At 40.0% G+C, this 9,335-nt stretch overlaps 1 long non-coding RNA gene across 1 annotated transcript in view; it reads right to left on the bottom strand.

Moving 5' to 3' along the window:
* Positions 1 to 1,980: 1,980 nt before the first annotated feature.
* Positions 1,981 to 9,335, bottom strand: part of LOC146834601 (uncharacterized) — a 134,781-nt gene continuing 127,426 nt past the window's right edge. Inside the window, exon 3 of the long non-coding RNA XR_014960640.1 lies at positions 1,981 to 4,208. This is a non-coding gene — a long non-coding RNA (uncharacterized LOC146834601). The remainder of the gene's footprint in view (positions 4,209 to 9,335) is intronic.

Raw genomic sequence — 9,335 nt, 5'->3', positions numbered from 1 at the left:
AACAAAATACCCACTTTCTAAAAGTGGAATTTTCAAACACACAATATAAAAATCATCTTTACTTAAATATGCATTTTTATATTCTGAGTTCAAGCATACTACACTCCATCTTTCTATATTGTCCCAGTGGAAAGTTATGCTTATAAGATGCTATAAATAAATTCCCATTCCATCCTATCAACGGGCTTAAAATTCATAACAATAAATCACCAGTCGTGAAACAATTCAATTTGTATTTATTTCCATTGGTGGTATTCGGTGATCTTCATCCCACCTGTCATTAGTAGTCATTCTTCATTTTAAAATTTCAAAAAATGGATACTATTATTTGTTTCCTATTTTTTATCCCATCCCAATGCATTTCGGGCTGGTATAGCCCTTCATCAGGGGAAAGTGATCTGAAACAAATGTAAATCAGGATCAAAGCAGATAACAGCCATCGGCTGTTCTAAAATAATATTTGTTACACGTATGATATTCAAGTGCGATACATCATATCTCTACCAGTGATGTCGTACTATTATAGCATTCCAGCAAACAATTTGGTGAATGACCTACAACCTTCAGTGATAATGACTCTGTGAAGAACATGTACAAGTATCATTGAATGTTGAACAAATATAAAGCACCAAAAGCTTTATGAAAATCACACATGAATAAAGTTAAAAAACGACAATCAAGCATGAGCGAGCAAATCTAAAACAAAACTGATCCATGCACTGCAGTGAATTCAACACGTCTCCCCATATGTCAGACGGTTAAACATAGAGGAAGACCCCATTGACCTAAAAGTAAGACGACCGTGAACGCCACTTGAATATCGTACGTGTAACAAATATTATTTTAGAACAGCCGATGGCTGTTATCTGCTCTGATGCTGATTTACATTTGTTTCAGATCACTTATCCCCTGACGAAGGGCTATACCAGCCCGAAATGCATTAGGCTTGGATAATAAATTGGAAACTCATACTAATCGTTTTTTGAAATTTTTAAATGAAGAATTACTATTAATGACAGGTGGGATGAAGATTACCGAATACCACCATTGAAAATAAATACAAATTGAATTGTTTCACGACTGGTGATTTGTTGTTATGAATATTAAGCCCGTTGATAGGGACATAAAGCAGTGCATCAGGGGACGCTCCCCAGTTGGGGCACGCAGCTTTAGTAATACTTTGGGGTCATTAGCTATCCAATCACAAGAATTTCAATGATGATGGCAATACTGTTAGGTTTAATGTTAATTTCCAATCAATATGAGGTGAAAAATGTTCAGGAAAGGCCATTTCTGTTCTTAGTAGAATAGTGTGTCCTTTTCCTTTCTCATGCCTTGCTAAGCAAGAAGGATCTTAGTCCATGACTTAAACCGACCTACAAAAACTGCGCACCGGGCTTGATAAGATAACCTACAGACTGCGTAAAATAGGATGAATATGAATATCTGTCACTCTACATCCATTCACAGTGGAATATATGTGTGGCAACTTGAACAACACTTGCATCAGAGAAACTAACTATGCTGGAAGTATGTGGCGTTCAACAAGTTCAGAGGACTCATCCTATCTAGCATATCTACCCTTCTGTCACTGTGGAGGAAGATTGTGAACTGATATCTTTACATTTCTTACTCAATGTAAGGTGTACGACAAGCTGTCACGGCAGGAGTCAGTCATGCTGAACAGCATCATGTGACATTTTGATCAATCTTTGGAATGATGAGAGTGTGCTTTCTGGGTAATACATGCTTGTTAGAAATTGGGCTTTTGGTTGGGAGAGCTATGCACCCGATCCAAGCAGAAACCACAATCCTAGTCAGAGTAGACCACAAACACACCATAAATGTACCTGTACTCACCCTCTGGTAGCTTGACACAGAACAGTCAGGCTTAATTCAGGAGTCAACGTGTAAAGTATTTGTGCAACACATTAAACAGTAACACAGTAAAAACACCACAAAAAGACTCCACACCAGAAAAATAGAGAATAATTTTATAAATAACACAAGACCCAAAGAACAAAAATGCAATTAGTAGAAGTCGGGATATGAATAAGATTAAATGCAAAAATAGCGCTTATAAGTAGTAAGCTCTTAAAGTGTTAATTAGTCTCACTATACCAGGACAAACCAAGAGTTCAGGCCAACTGCGATTGATCGTGGGCTGGATACAGGACCCACCCAGAGCGCGCTGAGCAAAAGCACCTTGATACTGATCACAAACAACGAGATGCGGGAGTAGCCGAGCAATGCGTCAGTGATCCCCACACAGTTGGTATGATGCCCTGGATTTCTCCACACAGCAGCGGTGATGCGTTGGTTCTGGCAGTGATGTGTCGGTTCCAAATCTGATGCACTGTGTTTCTCCGCACGGTAGGGGCGATGTGATGATCTTCTCCACACAGTGGCAGCGATGCATCGGTTCTAAAGCGGTGGTTCCAGAACCAATGCGGCGGTTCCAAGTGCGATGCATTGATCTAGTTCCCTCATTGGCGGTAATGCATCATTTATGATCGGCGCAACAGTGTAGATGAGTGGGTTTTGGCAGATGCAGCACTTTATACTCACTTCCAAGGGCCCATGGCTGGATTTGCACCACTTGACAGAGCAAGACTTGCAGCAAGCAAAGTCCAGGTGCTGTTTGTAAGTTGAAGAGAAGTCTTTGATATCCCTAAGACTTCAGAACAGGAGACAAGCCAACAAACCCTTGGAGATACATAGCTTCTGGGATGTAGAGATGCAGGTCAAGTCATTCTCACTCACAAGCCAGAGGGAAGCAGGTAGCAGGCCAGCGAAACAGAGCCGTCCAGCAGGGTGTCAGTCCCTCCAGCAGCACAGCAGTCCTTCTTCCTGGTAGAATGTCCTCAGTTCCAGAAGTGTTCTGAGTTGGTTGTGTCAGAGGTCCAGTAATTATACCCAGCTGGGCCTTTGAAGTGGGGGAGACTTCACAGAGATGCCTTTGAAGTGCACAAGTCCCTGCCTTTCCTGCACTGGCTCTAGACTCACTACAGGGTAATGCACCCCTTTCAGGTGTATGTGTCTGCTCCTCCTTTCTATCCTGCCCAGGATGGCCCATCAGGATGTGAATGGGCCAACTGTCACACCCAAGCTTCCTTTGAATGTGTCTGTCTAGAGGGAATGCACAAAGGCAGATGTCACCCACCCCAGACGTGTACAGGCAGAAGGCATCAAATGGTTAAAATAAGAAAATGCATCTTTCTAGAAAGTGCTACTTTCAGAATTGCAATTTAAAATCCAAATTCACTATAAGTTGTTTTTTTTAATTTTGATTCCAGAGACACCAAATTTGAGGATCCCATTTCTTCCAAATTAGAAATTACACTTATAAAATGTAATAAAGCAAACCCAATTCATCCTATAGGAGTGATAGGCCTTGCAGTAGTGAAAAACGAATTTAAGAGTATTTCACTATCAGGACATGTAAAACTTAAATGGTACATGTCCTACTTTTTAAATACACTGTACCCTGCCCAGGGACTGGCCAGGGCCTACCTTAGGGGTGACTTATATGTAATAAAAAGGAAGGTTTGGGCCTGGCAAGTGAGATAACTTGCAAGGTCGACATAGCAGTTTAAAACTGCACACACAGGCCCTGCTGTGGCAGGACTGAGACATGTTTACAGGGCTACTTAAGTGGGTGGCACAATCAGTGCTGCAGGCCCACTTGTAACATTACATTTACAGGCCCTGGGCACATGTAGTACACTTTACTAGGGACTTATAAGTACATTAAATATTCCAATTGTGGCTAAGCCAATGTTACCATGTTTTAAGCAGAGAGCACATGCACTTTATCACTGATTAGCAGGGGTGGAGTGCCCAGATTCCTATATCCAGCAAAAACAAATTCAGCAGAAACAGTTAAAACAGGAGCCCTGAAGGCAAAAAGTCTGGGGAAGTCACGCCAAGGATGCCAGGTCTAAAAATGCTCTTCAGATTCATTGTGACTCCTGAGTTTAAGTGTCTTCATCAAAGTGCAAGAATCAAATAATTACTGTGTCAATAAAGGCAGAATAATGCTGGCAGCAGTCCTGATCTCGTGACTCTTGTGGCATGCCAAACTACTTTTCCCAGTAGGCCAAAGCTCGGGTACGTCTCACCAAGCCAGTTCAGATGTTTCTGAATAAATAGGCCACATGATGAGAAAATCAAAGAAGAAAATCAGGGCGCTGAGGATCCAGAGGGTTCTGCAAGACACAGAAAATTGAGTTTAGAGATAGTACAGTACAGGTGTAGAAAACAAATTGAAGATACTCTATCTCATTCATATTGGAAAATGTTGTGTGGGCATTGGTCCCCAGCAAAATTACACAGAGCTAACCTAAGCCCTAGTTCAGGGTGTTGGAGATAAGGGGAGCTGGAATGCGGTATTGTTCATGCGTTATGGAAATGCACCCTTCGATACGTCTACTGGAGCCAGATCTGGGACTGTTGCAGGAGACAGCCCCAATCACCCCCAGCCTGACCTTACAGCACAGCACCACAGACCTCTCCACTCTGATGATACATGCCAACACATGGCTTTCCACTGCCCTAGGTGTGACCAAGTTGGGCATTCTCCACCTTTGGAAAACAAGACCACCCCCCTCTCTTTCTAGTCATTGCTAGAGAGCAGATACAAAGTGGCATAGTTTGAAAGGCTGATCTAAAAACTTAATGACAAATTGTAGATCTTTGTAGACACCTAGAGCTCGTTTCTAAGGGGTTGATCTCACTTGTGAATAGTTCATTGTGAGGCCGACCCTATTCACTACTTGCTCCTTCCCTGATACTATATAACCCCTATGTACCTACACCGTACTGTCTAGCCCCTGTTGGAGTATTGTTGTTCGCTCACCCACTGCAGCCTGCTTCTGTGAGTCGTTTACTGGTGGAACTGTGTACACACTGTTGTTGCTCTTAGTGGGTGAGGGGTGTTATGTTTGTTTCTTTACATCATTGGGGGACTATCCTTTCTGTTACGTTTGGGATATTGCTCAGTCTATATCCTTTTAAGCTAGGGGTGGATTCTGAGCATTCTTTCTGACACTACTTTGTCACTTCAGTCCTTCTTTTTTTTAATACATTTGCAATATTGCTCTTAATAACTAATAAAGAATGGTGATAAAAAATGTTCTGTGCATCAGGCCTTAATCAGATACCTGAATGGTACAGATGCCAGAGAGTTGTGGGGGATAAGTGATTAAGGGCACATTAGGCATAGAAAACTCACAGTTTGTATCCTGGAAAAAGGAATACAGCAGGCATGGATGGATTTTTTAATAGTAGGGCAGGCAAGAAATAGGACGAGAGGAAGGAGGTATTTTGAGAAAATACGGGCATGGTTATTCACTTGCTTTGATTTGAATAGGCCTGGTCCCCCAGAACAAAAGCAGGTATACTGGTAGGAATAGCTTTTTGCCCTAAGTGATTTTTTCTGGTCATGAATGAATGAGTCTTGGAAAGAGTGGTTGGGGCTGGGAGTGTAGGCTGGCAGCTGCAGACAAAGCAAAATGCCTGCTAATGGAATTCCTAGGTGTGTAGGAGTGAGAGTGGGAGAGTACATTGTTTTGCTGTTTTTCTGTTGTTTTAGGGATATGAACAGTGATAAAGATACAATGGAGAAAAAAAAGTTCTGAAATATGTCCTGGTGATGTAAAAAATGTATATTAAGTAACAGGCCTACGGAGGCCCAAACAGATCAGAAGGGTGAAGAATCAGCGCCACATTTTCATGATTCGTCCTCATCTCAAAGGATAATGGAACACCGCACATAGACTAAAAGCACAACGCACACTGATCTGATAATAGAAAATTAAAAGTATGTTAAAAGTCTAAAAAGGTATAATTCAAGTTAAATTAACTTTGTGAAAAACAGTATGTTGACAGGACTCTATTATAGAGAAAATTAATTTAAGTAAATATAATATGAAAGCCTTACAAATCGTGAGCGCGTTAGGCAGGGAACATATATCAATGGGTAAAACGTGCCATAGACCGGGGCAGCTGCAGAAAAAAAGCTTGGCGTGAACTATGGAATGTCCACGCACCTCAAGGCGACCCCTGATAGATATCGGGCCTCCTGCAATTTGTTTTTTTTTTACCATCAGATAATTCATGTATGACAGGGCAAGGTTCTTTGAAGAAACTTAACAAATTTCAAAGTTCATTCTAAATTGAAAGGCCAACCAGTGCTTAGAAACATTTATGGAAATGACATGATCGCATTTCTTGACCTGTCTCCAAATATGCAATTTAGTGAAAAACTAATTTCAGGGTTTAGGACTGAAAAATGTGCCTAATTGATCTGGCCTTTCCTGCTGGTTAGCCCAGAGGTTACATAATCTTTCATGGCAGATTGAAAATCAAGCAATATAAACGTTTTATTTTGTGGAAGATGCTATTTACAAGATTAAATTGTCTTCTTATGTGCCTAGAAAGGAAGTGAAAACCAAGCTTTAAACCTAAAGAATGTGCAGGAGAGTGTATGGTACCAGAATATTATTATTAAAATATTGTCTGATGTATATATATACAGTTTCCTAAATATGGTTTAATAAATTATTGTCCCAATTGAGTTAATAAACGAATGGAACGATGTGTTTGTAAATGATATTTAGGGCACAATACCTCTGTCAGACAATATTTCTGTAAATGATATTCTTATATATGTAAATATGAGCCATACCTTCAGGCTGAATATCATATAGAGAAAAGCGTGGTGGAACAAATGGCATTAACTCTACTTTTACGACTGAGAGGCTATCCACACTTTGATGATGTCCACACTTTGATGATGGTAGTGACAAAGTAAAGTAGGAGAGGCATACCAGAATTCTGCTGCAGATTTCCCAGTGGCTCCATAAAGACAGAGTAGGATTTGTGAAAATATGGCTCTTGAGAGACCTCAAGAGGTCCAAATACACAAACTGATATGGCCATGTACAAAATAAGCGAACCACTTCAGGAGATGTCCTATAATCCCCATCCAAGCAGAAAGGATGGATGGCAGTGCCTCATGGTCCACTCTTTCAAATTTCCCATAAAGATCTATCAGCTCGGAAATAAAGGTGTCTTCCCCAAACAATACAATACATGATGCTGTCATCCACTCAGAGTATGGGTGCAACCTCCCGGGGTTATTCACAAAGATAATTTACTTTTGAGTAACTTTACTACTTTGGAATTTTTCACAAAACATGAGTGTAAAGATACTCAAAAGTGTTGACTTGCACAACTCCACCTCCTGAAAAAGGGGTGGAGCCAAATGTATGACTGTAAGTTACTGCTGCCAAAAGAAACAGTAGTAGCAAGTCCAGCACCACAAATGGCCATCCACTAACACTGCAACTCCCTGCTATAGAAAATAACAGAACTAGGGACTTAAAATCAAACCCCGTAGGAAATAATGCTAATTTAAATACATTACTTAAAATAGTTCAAATAAATGTGCGTTTCTTTATATATTGATTTTAAAAGCATATAAAAATAAAACATGTTAAAAACTATTTTACTGGAGTTTAAAACCAAAACATAAATTGGCACCAAAAGTCAAAAGAATACATTTTTATTAGGCACTTGTGATGTATAGAATTCAATAAAATTATTTAATTATATTGTAATGCAAAAGAATGGTACTTTAATTTGTAAATTCAAAAATGAATGTTGAAATATTTTAGATTCAAACAATAAATGTTTTATTTTTATACTGTTTTTACATTAAATTGTATTTTTTGTAACTATTTTACATAATTGTATTAAATTGGATTGAGTTAACAATGTTTTTATGTGGTTTTATTTTAATTTCCTATTGCGATTATTTTCTATGGGTGGATGTAGCAGAACCAGTGATTGGCTATGTGTGGTGCTGGACTTACTACTGAGCTGAAGGATTCTACTACTGTTTTGGGGTCCCTTTTCGGCTACAGTAACTTTAGAAGTGATTAGCTGTAGGCTTTCTAATGTGTGGGTGGGTGCATATCCCAGCCTAAGCCCCTCCCTAACCTTCACTAAACCCCTCCATACTCCTCCATAAACCCCTCCCATCTAGTAGTAGGTATGCTTCTTTTTTCTAACAGTCCCCCGGCCCGTTCCACATTTAGTAAGCAAACTTACATATGTGAGTATCTCCCAATAGAAAAGATTGTGATTCCATGTAACTCATTAAGCATTTGCTTTAAAAAAACAGTCAGGAAATATGGGCAATAGCTGTCAGATCAGAGAAATCATAGCTTCACTTCTTTAAATAATGTGTTTGTTATACGCATTTTTCTACAAGTCTTGGAAGCTGAAGTACATATTACTTTTGCTGGGGAGATTTAAATAGTGGAAACCAGAAAGGGGCTAGAGCAGAAAAGGAGTTTGGGAAATGAAGAGGGGACAGGGTCATCAGTAGACATCACAAAGAGCATAAGGAGAAGCAGAGGAAACACTGTGATACCCTCAGAAAGAGCTCATAGGTTAAATTAGTATTTGGCTAAAGAAACAGTTAAAGCTGCTGCTTCAGGATTGTGCCTCTGACCAACCAAGTGTTGTAGATCCTAAGGGAACAATTGTGCAAAGAGTAAAATAATTAAATCTGGGGAAGGGTCTCCAACAGCCAGGTTGGGAGCAAGCTAAAAGTCTTAATTGTCAGTCAGATAAGGTTTGTGACATGCTGGAGCCTGGAACTAGTGATGTAATAAGATTCAACCACTTCACATTAAAGCAAACGTTTTCACATCTGTTATAGCTCGAGTCTCTTGCCCAAAGTCAAGCCTGATTGCCCATTGGCCCTATCTACGTACACAGGGAGAGTCTGAAGTGCATCAAGTAGGACCACTGCAGTGTTCTTTTACAAATGCTTGTTGAATTGGTCAGAGAACATCTGAAATGGGAGTAAAATATGACTAACCAGCGTATGTTCATATCCAGTTATTAGAATAGAATGGTCTGTACCTCTTTGCACTCTCAGTGGGACATTTCAGGGCCATTTCACAAAGGCGTGTAAGAGTACGAAAAACAGAGCGACTCTAGTTCCACCTCCCATACTCAAGCCTTTGTGAATTGGCCGCTTCTCGACTGTCGGTTGGCCAGTCTGTTCAGCACTGCTAGTCAGTAAATTCAGAGGCAGTCAGTCCCGATACATTATTTATTTTCACACCAAATACAAACTGCCTGGTCCATAGTCGGTTACAGTAATCTCCTGGTCTAAAACCTATGCCAAATTGTGTATAATATTTTACAATGTCTCAATACTATTGTACACACCTCGTGTACAGTATTTTAATATATTGACAAGAAGGCCCATTTACTGATTTAATGATCAAAATAAAAACCTGCAATGCAAACGAAGC

The sequence above is a fragment of the Triturus cristatus genome, chromosome 4_2, assembly GCF_964204655.1.
Source record: "Triturus cristatus chromosome 4_2, aTriCri1.1, whole genome shotgun sequence".
Classification (NCBI taxonomy): domain Eukaryota; kingdom Metazoa; phylum Chordata; class Amphibia; order Caudata; family Salamandridae; genus Triturus; species Triturus cristatus.
Note: the sequence above shows the minus strand (reverse complement) of the source record. Positions and strands in the feature narration are given on the sequence as shown.